The sequence below is a fragment of the Mobula birostris genome, chromosome 21 (assembly GCF_030028105.1).
Source record: "Mobula birostris isolate sMobBir1 chromosome 21, sMobBir1.hap1, whole genome shotgun sequence".
In the NCBI taxonomy this organism is placed as follows: Eukaryota; Metazoa; Chordata; class Chondrichthyes; order Myliobatiformes; family Myliobatidae; genus Mobula; species Mobula birostris.
In genome coordinates, this window is record NC_092390.1 from 7,892,618 (window position 1) to 7,911,848 (window position 19,231).

Consider the following 19,231-nt stretch of genomic DNA (forward strand, 5'->3'; position numbering starts at 1 on the left):
TCTTCGATAGAGGACCTGACTGCTCTCTCTCTCCGATAGAGGACCTGACTGCTCTCTCTCTCTCTCTCTCTCCGACGGAGGACCTGACTGCTCTCTCTCTCTCTCCGATAGAGGATCTGACTGCTCTCTCTCTCCGACAGAGGACCTGACTGCTCTCTCTCTCCGATAGAGGGCCTGACTGCTCTCTCTCTCTCCAACAGACGACCTGACTGCTCTCTCTCTCTCTCCAATAGAGGACCTGACTGCTCTCTCTCTCCGACAGAGGACCTGACTGCTATCTCTCTCCGATAGAGGACCTGACTGCTCTCTCTCTCCGATAGAGGACCTGACTGCTCTCTCTCTCTCTCCGATAGAGGATCTGACTGCTCTCTCTCTCCGACAGAGGACCTGACTGCTCTCTCTCTCTCTCCGATAGAGGACCTGACTGCTCTCTCTCTCCGATACAGGGCCTGACTGCTCTCTCTCTCCGATAGAGGACCTGACTGCTCTCTCTCTCTGATAGAGGACCTGACTGCTCTCTCTCTCCGATAGAGGACCTGACTGCTCTCTCTCTCTCTCCGATAGACGACTTGACTGCTTCCTCTCTCCGATAAACGACCTGACTGCTCTCTCTCTCCGATAGAGGACCTGACTGCTCTCTCTCTCTCTCCGATAGACGACTTGACTGCTTCCTCTCTCCGATAGACGACCTGACTGCTCTCTCTCTCTCCGATACAGGACCTGACTGCTCTCTCTCTCCGATAGAGGGCCTGACTGCTCTCTCTCTCCGACAGAGGACCTAACTGCTCTCTCTCTCCGATACAGGACCTGACTGCTCTCTCTCTCCGATAGAGGACCTGACTGCTCTCTCTCTCCGACAGATGACCTGACTGCTCTCTCTCTCTCCGATAGAGGACCTGACTGCTCTCTCTCTCCGATAGAGGACCTGACTGCTCTCTCTCTCGGACAGACGACCTGACTGCTCTCTCTCTCGGACAGACGACCTGACTGCTCTCTCTCTCCGATAGAGGACCTGACTGCTCTCTCTCTCCGATACAGGACCTGACTGCTCTCTCTCTCCGATAGAGGACCTGACTGCTCTCTCTCTCCGATACAGGACCTGACTGCTCTCTCTCTCCGATAGAGGACCTGACTGCTCTCTCTCTCTCCGATAGAGGACCTGACTGCTCTCTCTCTCTGATAGAGGATCTGACTGCTCTTTCTCGCCGATAGAGGATCTGACTGCTCTCTCTCTCCGATACAGGACCTGACTGCTCTCTCTCTCTCTCTCTCCGATATACGACTTGACTGCTCTCTCTCTCCGATAGACAATCTGACTGCTCTCTCTCTCCGATAGAGGACCTGACTGCTCTCTCTCTCCGATAGAGGACCTGATTGCTCTCTCTCTCTCCGATAGAGGATCTGACTGCTCTCTCTCTCCGAAAGAGGACCTGACTGCTCTCTCTCTCCGATAGAGGACCTGACTGCTCTCTCTCTCCGATAGAGGACCTGACTGCTCTCTCTCTCTCTCTCTGATAGAGGACCTGACTGCTCTCTCTCTCTGATAGAGGACCTGACTGCTCTCTCTCTCCGATACAGGACCTGACTGCTCTCTCTCTCCAATAGAGGACCTGACTGCTCTCTCTCTCTCTCTCCGATAGAGGACCTGACTGCTCTCTCTCTCTCCGATAGAGGACCTGACTGCTCTCTCTCTCCGATAGACGACCTGACTGCTCCTTCTCGCCGAAAGACGACCTGACTGCTCTCTCTCTCTCCGATAGAGGACCTGACTGCTCTCTCTCTCCGATACAGGACCTGACTGCTCTCTCTCTCCAATACAGGGCCTGACTGCTCTCTCTCTCCAATAGAGGACCTGACTGCTCTCTCTCTCTCTCCGATAGATGACCTGACTGCTCTCTCTCTCCGAGACGACCTGACTGCTCTCTCTCTCTCCGATAGAGGACCTGACTGCCCTCTCTCTCCGATAGACCTGACTGCTCTCTCTCTCCGATACAGGACCTGACTGCTCTCTCTCTCTCTCTCCGATAGATGACCTGACTGCTCTCTCTCTCCGATAGAGGACCTGACTGCTCTCTCTCTCCGATAGAGGACCTGACTGCTCTCTGAAAGTTCCCAAGATGTTATGTTGGAGAACAGGGTAGAATTTCTTTGGCCTGGGCTTGTTTTTATCTCTGTTTCCATCTGGAACAAAGCCAACACAATTTACTAAATAAGGCCGTGCAGGTGTGCAGACTGGGTGGTGAAGAAGGCCTCTGTCATGGTCAGGACATTGAGATAAGGGTCAGGAGGTAATGCTGCAGTTACGTGAAACATCTTTTAGGCCTCACTTCGAGTGTTCTGTTCATCCCATTACAGGAAGCACGTGGAGGCTTTGGAGAGGCTGCAGAGGAGGTGCTGCCTCGGTTAGAGTGTTAGAGGGCATGAGCTGTAAGCAGAGGCTGTATAAACAGCGGCTGAGGGGACACTTGACAGAAGATTATTATGTGATTCTAAAAGGCACAGGTGGAATAGGCAGTTAGAATTCTTTTTCCCGGGGTGGAAATGTCAAATTCTTGAGGACATAAATTTTAAAAGGTATCTGAGGGGGCAAGATTTTCCACGTGGGGTGGTGCGTCTGTGAAATGAGCTGGCAGAAGAGGTGAGTACAATTACTACATTTACAAGACATTTGGGATAGGAAAGGTTCAGATGGTGTGAATTAAATGCAAGCAAAAGCAGACATCCCACCTCTCCCGGAAGTTCCGGGACTCTCCCACATATCGATAGAGGCTCCCTGACCCCCAGAAATTATATACAATATCCTAGAAATAGATTTTTTTGAGAGGAAGAGCAAGCATCCTGATTGGTCTCTCTTCGTGCTAAGAGTGGTCCCCAACCACGAGGAAACAATATGATTTGGCGACATGAAATGATACGAGTCAGCTGCACCTTTCCTCATTCCCTGTCACGCACTGTTGAATTTTAATGCACACGAGGTCATCAGTGACCAGAGACGTGCAAAGGAATGAGTCCGTGACCCATTTGTGAATGTCCCCAGTGAATCATCCATGTCAGCGCGGGAAAAGGATCAACTCCTCGAGCTTGCAAATGACGGCGGGCTGAAAAGTATGTTTGACATAACTTCTCTGCCAGCATTCTGGATCAAAGTCAAGGCTAAATATCCTGAGACAGCCACAAAAGCATTGAAAACGTCGAATCCATTTCCAACATATTTCTGCAAAGTGGAGTTTTCTTCAATGAATGCAATGAAAACTAAATTGCGGAATAGACTGGACATAAGGAACCCCCTTCGAGTATCACTGTCTCCCATCACCCCTCGATAGGACCGTCTTGTTGCAGGGAAACAAGCCCAGGGCTCCCACTGATTCAGCGATATTGGTGTGTTGCAATGGTTTTATATATTCATACGGGGAAAATATGCGCTGTGTGTTTAATATCCAAACGTTACTTAAAATGTTATGATGCTATTGACTTATAACTGATTTATCACCTATATTCCGGTCATGATTAACACACTCCACCCCCCCGCCCGGCCGGCTGGTCCAATTAAACCGGTCTGCGGGGGTACCCCTGCTAAGTAGACCTATCAGTTTTCTCTGTGGACGGGCTTTACAGTCGACCTCAAAAATAATGACAGTGTTGCTTGCTGCACTGTTTGCAACAGTGCCTTTTCTATTGCCCATGGTGGGTTAAAATGTAAAAGACATGTTGGTGTGAGTTTAACAGGTGTCATTCGTTCATTAGCATAGCTAACGTTATTTAAACTAGCTGGCTGGTTGCGAAGGAGCTGCTCTACTGCTGTCCTACGTGATGAGGCCAAACTCCCTGTAGACTTGCTTAAAGTTGTAATAGAATAAACATGATAATATAATATAATATAAGTACATATTTTCATGTCACATTTTTTGCATATACCCAACTTGGTTTACAGACTAGACAAAATCACTAAACAAGGTATTACATACATCCTTGGAGGTCGACCGGGGGGTGGGGGGGGGGATATGGGGCTGTGGGGGGCGGGGGGTGCTACCTCCCTGAAATGAGTTTTTGCAGGGTGGGATGTTTGCAAAAGGGACAAGACTTGGTCGGCGTGGACTAGCTGGGATGAACACCCTCTTTCTGTGCTATGACACGGTTAGCAGAGTGCATTTATTATCGAAGTTTTGCGTCTCCTTACGGGAGACAAAGAAAAAACAAAGAAATCCAATTGCACCATTAAGAAAGAACGCAAACACAACCTCAGTCATCACTGCATCCGGTCCAGGAGCCCGTTAGTTGCAGGCCACAGCCTCAGTTCAGCGCAGAGACGAGTAAACCTCGTGGCACAGCGAGCTGAATCAGCTCATCCCTCACCTCCAGCCCCAAAACCCTGACCTTCCCATTCTGGCCAAATTGTTCAAACCTCGGTTCGTTCCTCGCTCTCGAACCTGGGCCCTGCTACTTTGATTCGTTCTTGAACCTGGGCCCTGCCATTTCGATATGCTCTCGGGCCTGCTCGCCACCACCTCAATTCAGTCCACACCTGACCTTTCCAATCTGGCCCGGTGCTTAAATCGATCAAACCTTGGTTCATTCCTCACTTTCAAGTCTGGGCCCAGGCTCAGCTGCCTCAACCCTGCCTTTTAAACACTGTCTAAAAGATATTTGGATGGGTACATGGAGAGGAAAGGTTAGCGGGATATGGACCAAACACGGGTAAACGGGACTAGCTCAGACATTTTATTCAGCACAGCATGGGACATCTTGTTGGCACAGTAACGTAGCAGCTAGCCCTATAGCTCTACAGCATCAGTGATCAGCAATCAGATCTGATTCCTGTCACTGCCTGTCAGGAGTTTGTACATTCTCCCTGTGAATGTGAGGATTTCCTCCCAGGGCTCCTGTGTCCTCCCACTGTCCAAAGACGTACCGTTAGGGTTAGGGTTTGTGAGTTGTGGGCATCCTATACTAGTATGGAAGTTGCCCCCAGCACAATCCTCGGACAGTATTGGTCATTGACACAAAACAACGTTTTTCACTGTATGTTTCAATGCTCTGAGGCACATATAACAAACAAATCTAATCTTCGACACTGATGAGCTCAGTTGAAGGGTCTTTTTCCATGCTGTCTGACCCTGTGACTCTACTCCCGTGAACCAAAGTCCCTCATCCCACCTAACCTCCATAAAACATCCAAAAGCCCCAATCTTATCTCTCTCTAAAGGATGAGGCTCACGCTTCCAGTTACAGCCAAGCAAATGATTTGTGGAGGAATGGCCGGTGGTAGAGTTCAAAGCCATTGAGATCACAAGGGCCAGTACCAAAGACTTGCTTCGAGGTCCACCAGCTAAAGGAGCACTTTTAGAATGAAGTCACTGTGGAAAAGTGTGGCAAAACTTAATCTTCTTCTGAAATTCCTCTGGCTACTTCAGCAAAATTGTTAACTGATTTTATGTTCTGGAAACATGAAACATCAGGAGTCCCATGGTGAGACAGCCCATCCCTACAAACTTCCGCCAGGGTTCAACAGAAAGGGAAATTTAGAACAACATTTCCATCCCTTTTAAAAAAAAAATTCTTAGCATGATTTTTCTGAACTTTCATTTATTAAGAAGATTCCAAAATTTCCTGAATAAAATTGACTAGGTAACATGGGTTGAGAGGGTTGAGTTATAAATCAGCCATGATGGAATGGCAGAATAGACTTGATGGGCTGAATGGCCTCATTCTGCCCCTCTGCCTTATGATCTTATGGTCTAACATCGGATAAAAGAAGAAAATAAAAATAAAAATCTGCAGAAACAGGCAATCTGAGATGAAAAGAGGAATGATGAAATGTTAACTCTCGTTTCTCTCTCCATAGATACTGCCTGGCTTGATGAGTGTTTCCTGCGTTTTCTGTTTTTGTGTCAACTATAAAAGGTTGGTTTCCAGTCACGTGCCTGAAGCCTCCGAGATTGTCAACATACTCAGTATACATTTAAGTATCAGATGAAGGCTAATCAAACAGGGCAGCATATCGGCCTTCATATTTGCCCCACCCAGAGTTGCCACTATGGGGTCTCTCTGTTAGGTAATATTGCTTCCTCAAGTTCCCAGGGAGGGGTACACCAGCACCAAAAGGTTGATCTGTCCTCAGTGGCCAGCACCCCATCTCTGAATTCAACAGGTTACCTGGTTCAATCCCCACTCTGGGGACATTGGTGGGGTTAAGCAATTCCGACTGGTTGAGACTGTATGAATTTGCACAGAATAAACTTGCCAATTCTAACAAGCACAGAGAGAGAAAGGGCCACTCAGCTGATTCACAGTAGTTTCAGTCTGCTCGAGTAACTCATGTAGGGGTGGCGGGGGGGGGGCAGGAATCCCCTTCCTGTGGTGTTTGATCCTTGATTCCTGCCTTAGAAGTGCTTCACGGCCAAACTGTTGTTGAAGTGTTGCATTTCATAAATAACTTGGCTCAACAACAGACACGGCCTAATAAAGCATGCAGATCTCCAGCAAGCAGTGGTGACTCTACAGCTGCAACCCCGGTCCCCCGTCGACTTTAAGCTGACGCAAGAAAGCTCAGCAATACTGTATCTGCAAACGATGACGGTGGAAAGGGATCGGCTCTTGGCCAGCTGAGAGCAAAAGTTAATAACCTGCGTGGCGTAAAATTCCCTGAACATCATGTGGTCACTGCTGCAAGTGAATCGCTAACTGCAACAACCAAACCACTCTGATGTTGTACACATCACTGGAGACAGGGGCAGGGACGGAACTTTCCACACCTACGGCTCAGATTTTTAAAAGAATTTGATAGAATGCAGCGGACTGCTTAGAGTACCACACTGACACGAGGGGGCTGAACAGAAGTATCTGTGCTTGATATCAGATTCAGAGTCACGTCTCGAAGACTCATTTATTTGAGCCATACAGTAAAATACGCACATCATTTGCATTAACAACCAACACACCCAGGGATGTGCTGGGGGGCCACACACTCCGATGCCGGCATTGCAAGGCCACAAGGTTCAGCTGAATAACACAAGCAGCAGAAACAACAAACCCCTTTGTCACCCAGCTGCCGCTCCCAAACCAACAGACCTCTAACCCCAGGGCAGGCCACCTCCAGGCCTTGTCCCCATGCTCTCAGACCTCTAGTCTCTGGCCCGGACTGGCTATTTCCCAGAGGCGCAATAAAGATAATTTTGTCTTTGGAAAGAAGGTGTTTTCCCATATTTTTCCCCTCTTTTCAAGGTGACTCCAGGCAGATTCGTGGTCTCTGACTCAGACGTGGGGGATGTTCCAACCATACTGGGGTTGATGGATGGGCCAGATGTTATCTCCCTGACATGCCCATATATTGACCCTTCCCCCCAGCCATCACAGTGGTCTGCCCAAAATTCATCGGTCTTCCAGCACCAGTAGACATCTACAGGTGAATACCTCTGACCAGCACATCCCAGATACAGCAGTAAGTGCTGGAGATGCCTGCTCCCACCACAAGGACTCTGTGGGGAAGCACCACAGACTGGGCTGTAGTGCCACTGGGCACTGTGGAGCCAGGCCATTTGTAACAACCTCTCGAAGCTTCACAAGTGCATTCAGCAGGGAATGTCAGCAGCAGTATAACATTGAAAGAGAATGCATTGAATTGATTGTACGATAAATGAGGAGAAAATGTAAGAAACAAATATATTTTGAACAATACAGGAGGACTTAGACAGATTAAGAGAACGGCAAAGAAATGGAGATGGAATGTAGTTTAGGGAAGTGTATTTGATGTACTTTGGTGGAAGGAATAAAGACCCAGACTGTTTATGGCAGGGGAAAAAAATTCAAAAATCAGAGGTGCAAATGGACTTCGGAGTCGTCATGCTGGATTCCCCTGAATATTAACTTGCAGGTTGAGTTGGTGATGAGTAAGGCTAATGCATTCTTAGCATTCATTTTGGGAGTTCTAGAGTAGAAAGCAAAAGGATGTAATGCTGATGCTTTATAGTGGGATAATTTAGTAGCAGAGGGCAAAGTCAGAATCAGAACCAGGTTTAATATGTCATAAAATTGTTTTTGCGGCAGCAGTGCATTGTAATACATAATAATAAATAAACTGCAAATGTCAAGAATAAATATATATAGTGTAAAGAGGGATTAAAACAAAGAAAAAAAAGAGAGGTGGTGCTCGTGGTGTTCTTGGGTTCATTGTTCATGGCAGGTAGGTGGAGCTGAGTTTACAGACAGATCAGCCATGATCTTATTGAATGGCGGGGCAGATTCGATGGGCCGGAAGGCCGACTCCTGCTGCTATTTCTTATGTTCTTATAAAAACACATATCATATTTACGGTGTCCATTTCTGAAATTTGATATTTTCAGTACAAGTTTTCTTAATGGCAAAAAATGGACTGAAAATGGCAGATGGAATTTAATGCAGAAAAATGTGAGGTGTTTGTCATCTACAGTGCCTATAAAAAGTTTTCCCCCCCCCCCCTTTGGAAGTTTTCATATTTTATTCTTTTACAACTAATCACAGTGGATTCAATTTGGCTTTTTTTGACACTGGTCAATAGAAAAAGACTATTTTATGCCAAAGTGAAAACAGATCTCTACAAAGTGATCTAAATTAATTACAAATATAAAACACAAAATAATTGATTGCATACGTATTCACTCCCTTCAAGTCAGTATTTAGTAGATGCACCTTTGGCAGCAATTACAGCCTTGAGTCTGTGTGGATAGGTCTCTAGCAGCTTTGCACATCTGGACACTGCAATTTTTCCTCATTCTTCTCTACAAAACTGCTCAAGCTCTGTCAGATTGCATGGAGATTATGAGTGAACAGCCCTTTTCAAGTCCAGCCACAAATTCTCAATTGGATTGAGGTTTGGACTCTGACTTGGCCACTCCAGGACATTAACTTTGTTGTTTTTAAGCCATTCCTGTGTAGCTTTGGCTTTATGCTTGGAGTTATTGTTCTGCTGGAAAACAAATCTTCTCCAAAGTCACAGTTCTCTTGCAGACTGCATCAGGATTTCCTCCAGGATTTCCCTGTATTTTGCTGCATTCATTTTACTTCACAAGCCTACCAGGACCTGCTGCAGTGCAGCATCCCCACAGCATGATGCAGCCACCACCATGCTTCACGGAAGGGATCGTGTGTTCTTGATGATGTGCGGTGTTGGGCTTACACCAAACTTAGCGTTTAGTCTGATGGCCAAAAAGCTCAATTTCAGTTTCATCAGACCATAGAACCTTCTTCCAGCTGACTTCAGAGTCTCTCACATGCCTTCTGGCAAACTCTAGCCAAGATTTTATATGAGTTTTTTTCAACAGTTGCTTTCTCTTTGCCATTCTCCCAAAAAACTGTGACTGGTGAGGCAGTCCCTCCCATCTCAGCCACTGAAGCTTGTAACTTCTCCAGAGTTGTCGTAGGTCTCTTGGTGGCCTCCCTCACTAGTCCCCTTCTTGCACGGTCACCCAGTTTTTGAGGACAGCCTGCTCTAGTCAGATTTACAGCTGCACCATATTCTTTCCATTTCTTGATGATTGACATAACTGTACTCCAAGGGATATTCAGTAACTTGGAAATTTTCTTGTATCCATCTCCTGACTTGTGCTTTTCAATAACCTTCTCACAGAGTCACTCAGAGTGTTCTTTTGTCTTCATGGTGTAGTTTTTGCCAGGATACTGACTCAACAGCAGTTGGACCTTCCAGATACAGGTGTATTTTTACTACAATCAATTGAAACACCTTGGCTGCACGCAGGTCTCCAAAAACCGATCTCAGTTAACTAATTATGTGACTTCTAAAATCAATTAGCTGCATCAGTGATGATTAGGAGTGTCATATTGAAGGTGGGGGGGTCGGCGAATACATGCAATCAATTATTTTGTGTTTTACATTTGTAATTAATTTAGATCTCTTTGTAGAGATCTGCTTTCACTTTGACACGAAAGAGTCTTTTTCGTTCATCAGTGTCTAAAAAACCAAATTAAACCCACTGTGATTCAATGTTGTAAAACAATAAAACATGAAATCTATCGGGGGGGGTAGGGTGAATATTTTTTATAGGCACTGTTCGTCTATAATCTGGACGATATTATGATAGATTGCATCAGCAAGTTTGCAGATGACACCAAGTTTGGGAGCGTAGTTGACAGTGAGGAAGACTATCAACGCTTGCAACGAGTCCTGGACCAGCTGGAAAAATGGGCTGAAAAGCGGCAGATGGAATTTAATGCAGGCAGGGTGAGGAGTGTGGTAGAATGGAGATATTCAGGAATACAGGTACAAAATTCCCTGAAAGTTGCATCACAGGTAGACAGGGTTGTAAAGAAAGGTTTTGGCACATTGGCCTTCATAAATCAATGTATTGAGTACAGGAGATGGGATGTTATGCTGTGGTTGTATAAAATGTTGGTGAGGCCTAATTTGGAGTATCACATACAGATTTGGTCACCTACCTACAGGAAAGATATTAAGAATGACAGTGTACAGAGAAAATTTTCAACAACGTTGCCAGGACTTGAGGGCCTGAGGTACAGGGAAAGGTTCAACAGGTTAGGATTTATTCCCCGGAGCGTAGGAGAATGTGAGGAGATTTTACAGAGGGATAGAAAAATGCAAGAGGATAGACACAGGGTAACTGCAAACATGCTTTTCCCACTGATGTTGGGTGAGACCAGAACTAGAGGTGATAGGTCGTGTGAAAGGTAAAATATTTAAGGGAACCTGAGGGGGAGTTTCTTCAGTCGAAGTGTGGAATAACTGCCACCAAAAGTGGTGGATTTAGGTTCAATCACAACGTCTAAGAGAAGTTTGGATAAGTACATGAATGGGAGGGTTATGGAGGACTATGATCCAGGTGCAGGTCAATGGGACTAGGCAGAGTACAGGCTAGATGGGCTGAAAAGCCTGCTTCAATGCCATAATCCTCTGTGAGTTACTTATTATAACCAGCAGTGTATACATTATAATAATTACTAGGATTAACAAGTAGAACAACTGGTATTTACAAGGTACCTTTAACATAATGAACTATCCCAAAGTATTTAACAGAAATGTTATCTAATGAAAACGTGTTAGAAACAGGAACATCCTATTGCTGTGAAGTTTATCACCTGCCCAAGCATGCAGTAGACAAGGCTAACTTTTAAAACACCTGCATTGCATAAAATGACATTTCAGGAGGACTAGAATATAAAGGCATCATACAGCATTGGTCAGGCCGTATGTGGTATGCTGTAATTTTGGCCCCCGAAGCTAAGGAAGGATGTGTTGGCCCTGAAGAGGATCCAGAGGAGGTTCACAAGAATGACGCCAGAAATAGAAGACTCGGTGTCAGGAGGGTGGAGCGACCTCACTGAAACCTAACGGACACGGGATAGAGTGTATGCAGAAAGGACACTTCCATTAGTAGGAGACTCTAAAATCCAAGAGCACTGGCTCAGAATAAAGGGACATCCTTTTAGAATTGAGACAAGGAGGGATTTCTCCAGCTGGGGTTGGAGAATCTGTGTAACTCATTGCCACAGTTGGCTGTGGCAGCCAAGTCATTGGGTACTTACCAGAGACTGGTAAGTTCTTGGTAAGGAAAGGAGTCAAGAGTTACGAAGAGAAGGGATGGGAGAAAAAGAACTGCCATGATTGAATGGTGAGCTGGACTCAATAGGACAAGCCAACTAATTCTGCTCCTATTCCTTATGGTCTTATAAAGAGTCAGCTGCATTGCTGAGAATTGCTCTCACTGCAAATGCTCTTTATCACCTACCTCTATAAGATTGAGTCAGCCAAACTGTCAGAGTGACCGGCTGGACAAACATCACAGACCTCAGGCTCAATCTCACAGCTCGCATGCATGCCCATTTATTAAAGCCGCGCGTCATGACCACAGCGAGGATTGCAGAAGGGTGAATGCACCTGAGCTGCCTCAGGACACTAGATGAGCTGAACCCTGAGACACAGCTTCAGAGGAACCCTTGGGTCACTCCAAAGACATCCTGAAGTAACTGTGGGCAAGTCCACCATGCTGGTCAGCTGCTTTCTGTCACATCAGCGAGCCTCAACAAGAAACACAACATTTCTGGAACACAGGTAAGTTACTACACAATCTTCGGGCATCAGACATCGTTGGTGGAAAGAGAAACAGAGTCTTGGACTATTAACTCTAAACTCTACAGTCTAGGGAACAGCATGGTCTTGCACTTTGGTGAACGGAATAAAGTCGCAGACTATTTTCTAAATGGGGACCGAATTCAGAAACTGGACATGAAAAGAAACTTGGGAGTCCTTGCACAAACGCTTGTAGTTGGTAAGGAAAACAAATGTAATGTTAGCATTCATTTTGAGAGCAACACACACAAAATGCTGGAGGAACGCAGCAGGCCAGGCAGCATCTATGAAAAAGAGTACAGTCGAAGGGTCTCGGCCCGAAACGTTGACTGTACTTTTTCCACAGATGCTGCCTGACCTGCTAAGTTCCTCCAGCGTTTTGTGTGTGTTGCTCGGATTTCCAGCATCTGCAGATTTTCTCCAGTTTGTGATTCATCTTGAGGGGACTAGAATGTAAAGCTGAGGCTTTATACGGCATTGGACAGACCATATTTGGAGTGTGTTGAGCAGTTTTGGGCCCCTTACCTAAGAAGAATGTGTTGGCATTGGAAAGGATCCAGAGGAGGTTTACGAGAATGATCCCGAGAATTAAAGAGTTAACGTATGAGCAGTGTTTGACAGCTCTGGGTCTCTACTCACTGAAGCTTAAAAGAATGAGGTTGGATCTCATTGAAACCCCTATAATGTTGAAAGGCCTAGATAGAGTGGACGTGGAGAGGATGTTTCCAATAGTCGTAGAGTCTAGCACCAGAAGTGAGAGGCTCAGAATAGGATGTTCCTTTAGAACAAGATGAGGAGCAATTTCTTTAGCCAGAGCGTGGTGAATTGTGGAATTCACTGCCACAGAGGGCTGCAGAGGCCATGCCATTGGGTGTATTTAAAGTGGGTGTTGATCAGTTCTTGATTAGTCAGGGTGTCAAAGGTTATGGGGAGAGGCAGGAGACTGGGGTAGAGAGAGATAACAGACCAGTCATGATTGAATGGCAGAACAGACTCGATGGGCCAAATGCTACATTGTCTTCTGGTCTTCATAAAAGAAAGGGTGAGCAAGGTCTTTGAATTCTGCATCATGGCTGTAAAGGAATGATTTTTGGCAGCTTAATGACCTGCTGTGGATGAGGGGGTCGTGCCAGGCCACGTCCCCAGTAATTTCACTTTAATTAATGTTGTTAATTATGTAACTTGGAAAGAGAGATAGATGAGATGAGAGATGAGAGGTAGAGAGACAGACAGAGATGAGAGGTAGATAGATGAAAAGAAATCTGCCTGGAACCCTCAAAACCAACCAATCCGTTGGACAACCAAAACCACAATTTTGCATTGGATAGTTTGTAAGATTCACACACAGCAGTAAATTCACTGCAAATTCACACAACAGATTACTCCCAGGCAACAGAATGATTCTGGCATTAAAATGCAAATGACTTGAACAAGGGAAACAGAAAGTATTGGAAACACTCAGCAGGTAAAGCAAGATTTAGCTTTATTTGTCATTGAAACACAATGAAATGTGTCAGTTGCATCAACAACCACCACAGCCCTCCAGTGTCACCATGCTTCAGGTGCTGCACGTTAGCGTTGTGGTCAGCACAACGCTTCACAGCACCAGTCTGTTTCCCACCGCTGTCTATAAGGAGTTAGTACGTTCTCCCCATGGCCGCGTGGGTTTCCTCCAGGTGCTCCTATTTCCTCCCACAGTCCAAAGACGAACCGGTTGGTGGATTAATTGGTCACTGTAAACTGTCCTGTGACTAGGCTCGGGTCAATTTGGGGGCTGCTGGGTGGCGCGGCTCCAAGACCCGCAAGGGCCGACTCTACGCTTTATCTCAAAAAATAACATGCCCACAACTCACTATGCAACACGCACCAAATGCTGGTCCCAACGAAGGGTCTCGCCCCAAAGCATCGACTCTTTACTCCTCTCCATCGATGCTGTCTGGTCTGCTGAGTTCCTCCAGCATTTTGTGTGTGTTGCTCTGGATTTCCAGAATTCTTGCGTCCTCAATCTACCAACCCCAATGCTAGCCGTACATCTTTGGAATGTGGGAGGAAACCAGAGCACCTGGAGGAAACCCACGTGGTCACAGGCAGCGGCAGGATTTGAACTCTGACCTTACAGCAGATGCTGTAAAGCGTTATGCTAACCCCTGCATGCTGAAAAAGTTCACGTTTCAGAGCTTTGGACTGTGACCTGTGACCTTCCCCTTCCTCCACAGACACTGCCTGACTGGCTGAGCGTTTTCCCAGTGTAATCTGCTTTTCTTTCAGGTTTTATGGAATCTGGCATTTCCCCGTTACCTCCCCCACCCCCCTCACCGGCAGGCTTGCTCGCCAAAACGCCTGAGGGACAACTGAAAGTTGATCTGGGCAAACTATTAAAGTTCCCTGACTGCATCGCATCCCTGAGCCCTGACATGAGCGCCCTGTCAGAAACCTCGAGGCAGGCGGTCCTGGTAGAATTGACAGTTTCTTGGAAAGTCCGGGTAGAGGGAGGCCAATTGCCAGGAGACGGTAGGGCAGTGCCTAGTGACCGGGGTGGAGGGCCTGATGCCAGCCTGTAGAGGTGGGGTGTAGAGGTTTTACTGGCTGCTCGCTCTGCAGAACCTACTCTCTCCTCGGCGTTAAGGGGCTGCCGCTGCTGGGCGAGCCTCCAGATGGCTGTGGATCAAGGCCTGACCCGTGGACCAACGCTGGGGCCTGGTCAACCCCCAGCTGGGTCACCTGGGTGAGGGTGCCTGATACTGAGAGCCCCGAAACACCTGATGGCCCCAGGTTACATCGCTGACGGTGTGTCCCAGAGCGTCCCAGGGTGTGTCTCAGCATCACCAGGCAGCCTTCAAATCAAGACCACAAGGCATTGGGGCAGAATTAGGCCATTTGGCCCATCGAGTCTGCTGGTTTATTATCCCTCTCAACCTCTGACGCCCTAACTAATCAAGAACCTGTCAACCTCCGCTTTGAATCGACTTGTCCCAAGCAACCTGAAACGATTATCATTCCGATTAATCCCTACTGTTCAACTCGAAATAAAAACCAGGGCCATTCTCCCCGCTGAGCGGGTCGAAAAAGGGCAGCTTTCAGCCGCCGGGAGGACTGCTGCATTGATAGATTACTGTACGTGCAGTGAGACTGAGGCGGTTTGCATTCGGACAGATAAACAGTGTCAGCGTCAGAGGGAAGGAAGACAAATAAGCAGATCGGAGAGGGAAAATAAACACGGTCGGAAGGAGAGGGACCTTTACACAAGAATTATGTACGCAATTCTACCCGGGGGGGGGGGACAACAGTAGCTTTAAAAGAGCTCGGCCAACTGAGGCAGGAAAAACGAAGTTTGATTCGTTGCAAGGAATCAGATGGGTCACTGGGGGGAAATTCTAACGGCTCCAGAATTGGGAAGGGTCGGGTCACAGGGTGTAAACATCGTGGATATCCTGTGAGAGATGTAGGTACCGGATCGCGCGGGCGTCCAGGCGAACGGGAGGATTCTGCCGCCCGAGGAAAACAAGCTCGCTCGAACAACGCGACAAACGCACCGGCGGTAGCATCTTCTACTGGTGACACTGCCTCAGCGTGTGCAGACTACCTCTGCACAAGAATACACGCGTGCACGAGTGCGGATTACACGCGTGTCGGTGTTCCCTGCATTTAAACGCAGTTTAGAGTCACTGCAAACTATGGCAGGGTGCAGACGCGGTTTGGTGCTTCAGCCGCACCACAGTTGCTACGCGATCGGCTTTCTCCCCAACTCGGAGACGCTCGGTCTGCAAAACATCTCCGCTCACCTACATTTCCACATCAGGTTTTTTAATGTTTAAAAACAACCGACGACAAAAGGCAGGAGACGCCGTAGCTCTGAACGCCGCTGCCTTCCAATGACGATTACAGCAAATGTCCGGGTAAATAAACTTTGCTTCCAGACAAACTCCGGCCCCGTTCCAATTTCTTACCTCTGCTGCCCCTCTCGTTTTTGGAAGCTGCAAGCCGATTTTAAAAGCTGGAGTTACTGCACTCTTGTGGTTACGACCCGATGAATTTCCCCACGGCTGGGAGATAATACAGGCAGGGATAGAAGCGAAGATTGTTGCCCGATTCCGGTTAGTAATCGATAGAGCAGGGACTGGTTAGGAGGCGTTCACTACACCTCTCCGCGTTATAGGTGACATCAACTAGGCGGTGCTTAATGTCAGGTTACGGCGCATACACCGGGTGGAACTTTCAGTCCATTAACACTTGAAGCATTCAACCCGAACTGCCCGGGGCTCTTCAGCCCATCGTGCTTGTCCTAGCACTGTGGATGTCCCAATGAGAATCCTTTGCTTCTTCTATCCCCTCCACTTTGCAAATGTGCGTCCAATTCGCTCTTGAAAGTAAGACAAAAAATCCGGGAGATGCAAACCGGGAGCTCAGAGGGCAGAGGTTCAAGGTGAGGTTTAAGAGGGTTTGAGGGGAGCTGAGGATGTTTTCTCCATTCTGAGGGTGTTTGGAGTCTGGAACACACTGTCTGAGAAGGTGACAGAGGCAGACACTCTCACAATGTTTCAGAAGCATCGAGATAAGCACCTGCATTGACAAAGTAGAGAAACTGCAGGACCAAGTGCAGGTAAAGGGGAATAAATATAGATGGGTCTTGATGGACAGCACCGACACGATGGGCTGAAGGGCCTGTTACTGTTCTGACTCTCTGGCTCAGCAGTTCTGTGGAGAGAGGAACAGAGTTAACAGTTTGGACAGGCAACCTTTCATCAGAACCAGGCCATTTTGTGAAAGGTCAGGGAGCCGGGACAGTAACAGTTTCTCTCTCCACTGATGCTGACTGCCCCACTGGAAATCCTGGGCTCATTGGCTCCTTTACACTATCTGTGCCTGTCATTGGGCCAGATCCAAAACACCATCTCTGCACCACCACACCCAACACCAGTCTGTAAATTGGAGTCTGATGAAACATTCGCTCCAGTTACTCTCTCTCCACAGATGCTGCCTGACCTGTTGAGCATCTCTAACATTTTCTCCTCTCATTTTAAAATCATAGACAGAGCGCAGAGACCTTCAGCCGATCATCCCAGCCGCTCACCCTCTGCTCAGTGCTAACACCTTCTCCAAATCTGTTTACTCGCTATTAAAACTCTCCAGAATTTTGTTTCTTTCTCTAACTGAACAGAGAGGGCAAACGCTCCTTCTGATCTTGCCCCAAAGTTAATCAGAACGAGAATCAGGTTTATTATCACTGATATATATCATAAATATGCGGCATAGCTGTGTGCTTCGCACCCGCTCTATGCGCTTTACACTTATGACTGTGAGGCTAGGTACAGCTCCAATGCTACATTCAATTTTGCTGACAACACCACCATCATTGGCTGAATCAAAGGTGGTGATGAATCATCACACGGAAGAGAGACTGAAAATCTGGCTGAGTGGTGTCATAACAACAACCTCTTACTCAATGTCAGCAAGACCAAGGAGCTGATTATTGACTTCAAGAGGAGGAAACTGGAGGACCATGAGCCATTCCTCATCGGAGGATCAGAGATGGAGAGGGTCCGCAGCTTTAAATTCCTGTGTCATCATTATGGAAGATCTGTCCTGGGCCCAGCTCTTAAGTGCAATTATGAACAAAGCATGGCAGTGCATCTTCTTCTTTAGGAGTTTGAGAAGGTTCAGCATGACTTCTAAAACTTTGACAAACTTCTATTGGTGTATGGAAGAGAGTGCTCTGACAGAGTGTATCACGGCCTAGCATGGAAACACCAATGCCCCCGAGCAGAAAATCCTACAGAAAGCTGCGAATATTGTCCAGTCCTTCATGGGTAAAGCCCTCCCCACCATTGAACACATCTACAAGGAGCACTGTCACAGGAGAGCAGCATCCATCACAGGGACCTCCACCACCCAGGGCATGCTCTCTTTCCACTGCTGCCATCGTACAGGAGCCTCAGGACTCACACCATCAGCTTCAGGAACAGTTATTACCCCTCAACCATCAGGCTCCTGAACCAAAGGGGATAACTTCACTCAACTTCACTCGCCCCATCACTGAACTGTTCCCACAACCTATGGATTCCCTTTGAAGGACTCTTCATCTCATGTTCTCAATATTTATTACTTGTTTATTTATTATTATTTCTTCTTTTTACTTTTTGGTTTAGCACACTTTGTCATCTGCCCTGTTGGTGTGGTCTTTCATTGATTTTATTATGGTTATTGGATTTATTGAGTATGCCTGCAAGAAAATGAATCTCAGGGTCATATTTGGAAACATTGATGTACGTTGACACTAAACTTACTTTGATATTAAACTTACTTTGAACTTTGAGAATCTGTTGTTTGGGGGCAGCAGTTCAGTGCAGTACATAAAAACAGTTCCATGATGGGACAAGAAATAAAAACATAAATAAGAAGTGTAAAAAGCAAAATAGTGAGGTAGTGTTCATGGGTTCATGGATTATTCAGAAATCTGATGACAGATGAAGAAACTGTTCCTAAAACATTGAGTAGGCATCAGTACCTCCTCCCTGATGCTAGTAATGATAATGAGGGCGTGTTCCTCATGTGGGGGTTGCCACCTTCTTCAGGTGTCACCTTTTAAAGGTGATGTCGATGGTGGAGGGGACAGTGCCCAGGATGGAGCCTCTGCAGCTGTTTCTGATCCTGGTCATTGATGCCTCCGTGCTGATCACCCGCCAGCACGCTTTCCTCTATAGGAACTTCCTACAGACTTCCATGACGTACCGAATCTCCTCCAACTCCTAATGAAATGGAGCTGCTGGCAGGCCTTCTTCATGATTGCATCAGTATGTTGGGCCCAGGGGAGACCCTCAGAGACACTGACACACAGCAGCTAGAAGCTGTTCACTCTTTCCACCAATGACCCCTCAACGAGAACGTCGATAAGGAGGTGAATATTCTATCTCAAATTAGCACCTGTAGAACAATTCATGTTTAACAGAGCCACTCTACTTTTAGATAGCACTTCTGTTGTTTCACAACATCAGCAGAAACTGAAATATTTTCGCTTTATGAGCTCCCCGGGTGGGTGCTTCTAAACCACTCTGAAAAGTCCTTTTCACTCTGCTTCTTCCCTGCTGATCACCTATGACACCGTCAGTAATCACCAGGGGCTTCCATGTAAGTGTTTCTAATTGTATTCTACCATTA

The 19,231-nt window shown here is 46.8% G+C and overlaps 1 protein-coding gene across 2 annotated transcripts in view; it reads right to left on the minus strand.

The window, feature by feature from the left end:
• The window catches only part of LOC140185558 (semaphorin-4G-like), a 202,379-nt gene extending 186,164 nt beyond the window's left edge, over window positions 1–16,215 (minus strand). For both annotated transcript variants that reach the window (XM_072238897.1, XM_072238898.1), the window contains exon 1: window positions 16,024–16,215. The gene's annotated coding sequence lies outside the window, so the exon portion shown is untranslated. The remainder of the gene's footprint in view (window positions 1–16,023) is intronic.
• Between the last annotated feature and the right edge of the window lie 3,016 nt (window positions 16,216–19,231).